The 5,000-nt window shown below is 36.5% G+C and overlaps 1 protein-coding gene across 2 annotated transcripts in view; it reads left to right on the plus strand.

The window, feature by feature from the left end:
* The first annotated feature begins 2,197 nt into the window (after nt 1-2,197).
* LOC122260074 (solute carrier family 22 member 20) overlaps nt 2,198-5,000 on the plus strand; it is a 15,224-nt gene continuing 12,421 nt past the window's right edge. For both annotated transcript variants that reach the window (XR_006223801.2, XM_043027176.2), the window contains exon 1: nt 2,198-2,362. The gene's annotated coding sequence lies outside the window, so the exon portion shown is untranslated. The remainder of the gene's footprint in view (nt 2,363-5,000) is intronic.

Raw genomic sequence — 5,000 nt, forward strand, 5'->3', positions numbered from 1 at the left:
ATCATCATTATTATTATCATCATTATTATTATCATCATTATTATTATCATTATTATTATTATCATCATTATTATTATCATCATTATCATTATCATCATTATTATTATCATCATTATTATTATCATCATTATTATTATCATCATTATTATTATCATCATTATTATTATCATCATTATTATTATCATCATTATTATTATCATCATTATTATTATCATCATTATTATCATCATCATTATTATTATCATCATTATTATTATCATCATTATTATTATCATCATTATTATTATCATCATTATTATCATCATCATTATTATTATCATCATTATTATTATTTTCATTATTATTTTCATTATTATTATCTTTGTTATTATAATTTTTGTTATTATCATCGTTATTATTATCATCATTATTATTATCATCCTTATTATCATCATCGTTATTATTATCATCATTATCATCATCATCATCATTATTGTCATTATTATTATCATTATTATTATCATCTGCGGCAGCAGATGTGCAGATTGTTTATTCCTTTTTATTAACTATAGTTGTAGTGCTAGTAATACCAATCGTACTTAAAATACCATTATAATCAAATCATTATCATGAATGTATAGTGACCGTTGGACAATTTTTTCTGTGTTCTGTTTTGCATTTAAAGTTCCTAACACATCAAAACGGCCTTTTCATTAACTTTCATACCGTTCCCACTCCCTCTCTCATAATGAAGACTAAGAAGAAAATGAATGATGGACATAGAGAGAGAGAGAGAGAGACAGAGACAGAGAGAGAGAGAGAGAGATTGATTTGATTTGATATAGTTTATTTGCAGAACAGTTTACATGCCCTGCAAAAAGCCAGGGTAAGATGTCAAGCATCTATCCAAACTGGCTAAGCTTCTATTGCGTAAAGGGCTTAGTCAAGCTCAAATCTTACATACCTGAGGGGCTGCATTATACTGGTTAACATATATACATGTTTTATCTGGTAGGTAAAAAATTACTTTATATATCACTGATCATGTCAAAGACAAACCAATGTCTATAGTAAAATTAATATATGGTGAACATTAAAATCTCCACAAAATAACAAAACAAAGGTTTAGGTACCTCTTCACTATCATGCGGATTATATACATGGTATGTAGTTCTTTATATATATGGTATGTAGTTCTTTATATATATGCTAAGCCCTCTTGTAGGGGGATTAGCCATATTAAGTTTGTCATAATAAGTGTATCCCGCAATTTTTGCATAGCGAGCACTAGTTCTGACTTCTTGAAGGCAACATACACCAACATCCTCAGTGTGAAGATATTAAGAGAGAGTTGCCTTGCGTTTCTGCAAACTATGAACGTTCCAAGTAATACATTTCAAATAATTACTTGGAGCCATCGGTCGTTATCTGATCATTTCCAAGGTCCATTATCGGATGCAAATAGACGGTCGGTGTGGGCTGTTGTCGCTCCAGGAGGGTGAGAGAGAGAGAGAGAGAGAGTGAGTGAGTGAGTGAGTGAGTGAAAGACAGAGAAAAAGAGAGAGAGGGAGAGAGAGAAGAAAGAAAAAGAGATATATCCATTAGTGATACAACGCCATTCATGTTTTGGGAATAAGAATGGGACATAGAAAAAGAAAACGATGCAAAAAAAGAAAGAAAGAAAGAAAGAAAAAAAAACAGATTTCGGGGACATGCCACACTCTTGCATCATAGTGAGGGGAGTAGGTGTAGCGAGGGGCGCGAGGGGAGACGGGGACACCTACCCCTCAGGTGATACAAAGACAAACTCGATATTTGAGGGTTACTTTCGTTGTATAAAACAAAAAATATGATCTTTTGATTTAAGGAAAATACATTATTGTAATTCCAGAGGGAAAATGTGACATCTAAGTGGGTGATAGACTATAACCAGCTGTGATATGCATTTCGTTCTTGAATCTTTATAAAAGGGTTTTCGATAATGCGATCAGCTTTAACAATAATCTTTAAGAGTGTTTAATCTTTAATACAGATATTATCATTTTAATCCAATAATCAAACAATAATTAATTAATATGCAACATAAAATACAAATTTATGACAACTACAGTACACTACGAAAGATAATAGTGTTAATTCATGCTATTTGGCAACTAGAGAGCGGAGTGTCACACGCTTGGCACCTTTACAGTTGAGAGCCTGTGTCAGAAGAGGGCTCAGTTTAGCTTTGGCACTGGAGAGCGCCACCTGTATGCTGTTCTGCGTGCTGGTTTTACATGACTGATGACACTGTTCCCTAAGGAATAGGCCATAATGTTGTGATGTTCGAGAAACTGTGCCTTGTCAGCTGATCGGATTCCTTGTAAAACTTGACAAAAGAAAGGTAAGCTAAAATTCAGAGTGAAATGAACAGTACTGTTGTTACTGAGACGTTTTGCGTACTCGCCGTGTCTGTTTGATTTCTCTTGAGAAGTGAGGGACTTTTGTATTGTTTTTCTTTATCTCACTTAAAAACATTTTGAACTGAATATAGAAACCCTAGCATTGTTCGATTATGCAATGACTTAAGCTTGTCGCGCACCTGCTCGGATCGGAAACACCGCGGAAGCTTGTGAAGCCTCGGAACGGACACGACACGACGTTCAGCCCGCGAACCAAACACATGACACCGGAACGGAAACGACGCGGATGTTGCAGGTGTGATTTCATAGTATTCCAGCTAAAATGAGTGATAGCAGTGACGAAGAAGCCCTTGTGTTAGCCCTTGCATTAGCAGCTGCAGAGGAGGAAGAAGAAGAAGAAAAAGCAGTGGATTCATCATATATGTGCTTCTAGAGAACACGAAGGCCATCTTACGCCATCCTAATAAATCTCTCTCTCTCTCTCTCTCTCTCTCTCTCTCTCTCTCTCTCTCTCTCTCTCTCTCTCTCTCTCTCTCTCTCTCTCCTCTTCTCTTCTCTCCTCCTCTCTCTCTCCTCTCTCTCTCTCTCTCTCTCTCTCTCTCTCTCTCTCTCTCTCTCTCTCTCTCTCTCTCTCTCTCTCTCTCTCTCTCTCTCTCTCTCTCTCTCTCTCTCTCTCTCTCTCTCTCTCTCTCTCTCACTCTCACTCTCTCTCTCAGAAGAACAACGCTATGCTATACCATTATCTCTTACTCAGATGAAAAGACGTATTAATAGCTGTTTAAGAGATTATGAGGATCAGGTATGGGCTACATAAAAGATGAAAAACAATGGACATGGCACTATCTGGCATTATGAAAATATTCCTGAGACATACATGGACAAGCCCTATGAAATCTATAAAGGTCTGTCACGGAGGCAGCAAGTTCTATTAACCAGGCTACGTATAGGCTATCATAATACTAAACAATATGTACAAGATGCAGTTTTGGAATGAAAACCAGTCACATACCACTACTGAAAATTGTACAAAAAAGCTAAATCACATAGTCTCAACCATTACTTGCTTTACTTTACGGAAACTGTATCCTATCGATCGAACGGCTCTGTACAAAGAACATCACTTGTAGATTATACTAATTTTAATTTAGACACTGGTCCTCTTTGACATGATCAGTGACATAAAAGGTTTTTGCCGACCAGGCAAAACATGTAAATATGTTAACCAGTATAATGTACCCCCATAGGTATGTAAGATTAGTGCTTGACTAAGCCCTTTACTCAATAGAAGCTTAGTCACTTTGGATAGATGCTTGACATCTTACCCTGGCTTTTTGCAGGGCATGTAAACTGTTCTGTAAATAAACTATATCAAATCAAAATCAAATCTCCGCCTCTCTCTCTGTCTCTGTCTCTCTCTCTTTCTCTCTCTCTCTCTCTCTCTCTCTCTCTCTCTCTCTCTCTCTCTCTCTCTCTCTCTCTCTCTCTCTCTCTCTCTCTCTCTCTCTCTCTCTCTCTCTCTCTCTCTCTCTCTCTCTCTCTCTCTCTCTCTCTCTCTTTCTCTCTCTCTCTCTCTCTCGCTCTCTCTCTCTCTCTCTCTCTCTCTCTCTCTCTCTCTCTCTCTCTCTCTCTCTCTCTCTCTCTCTCTCTCTCTCTCTCTCTCTCTCTCTCCTCTCCCTCTCTCTCTCTCTCTCTCTCTCTCTCTCTCTCTCTCTCTCTCTCTCTCTCTCTCTCTCTCTCTCTCTCCCTCTCTTTCGCTCTCCAGTTATCGCCCTCTCTCTCTGTACCCTTGTCATATCCATTTACATTAATGTTTCCTGTGCTGTCATTATTATTATTTCCACTGAATATTATTTGAATATGCATGCTTTCGCTCTATGTATGTTTGTACATGTGTCTATTATTATTGCATTCATCAATATGATTTGGATTATTTTCTATGTCATGCTATTTATTAATCATTTATCTTTTATTTATCTGCATCTTATTTTATTTGTTATTATTGATGTATCTATATCTTCTCACTAACGTATATATATACATACATATACATACGCTCGCTCCTTCACCTCTCTGTTTCCTTTTCCCTTCCTGTCACTCGGCATGGCAATGTTGTTTTGCCTTTCCCTTCACAAGAGCTATGTGCAGATGCAACACTCCCTTCTTTGCATTCCAGTCTCATTCCCAGTAGCCATCACTCCAACACCACCTCTGTAACTAAACTAAACCAAAACGCTATATTGTTATGTACTCCATACACAGCATAGCATGAGCTTAAGTGTAATTTATTCTCTCCACTTGAGAGGAATAAAAAAAAAAGATGAACGTAGATAAGCATTTCGAACTTTTATGAAGTAAGCTAAATGGATTCGAATCCCATTGGCTCTCAATCTAGGCATACACCACTTCCCGAACAAACGCGAAACATAACACACTAACAGCAAAGAAATTTTAGTGATAGATGAACTAAGTATATTGATTCATATTTTGCCTTTGTTTCCACACATTGTTTTCCATTGCTATATTTGTGCGAGTAATGTCATTAACGACGAGAGTGTTATCATTATTTATTAATATCACTCATCATTTTTATTATATTTTTATCATCGCTATTATTATTAC

Source organism: Penaeus japonicus, unplaced genomic scaffold (assembly GCF_977035675.1).
Source record: "Penaeus japonicus unplaced genomic scaffold, GWHDUDI00000001_assembly GWHDUDI00000009, whole genome shotgun sequence".
NCBI classification, from domain to species: Eukaryota; Metazoa; Arthropoda; class Malacostraca; order Decapoda; family Penaeidae; genus Penaeus; species Penaeus japonicus.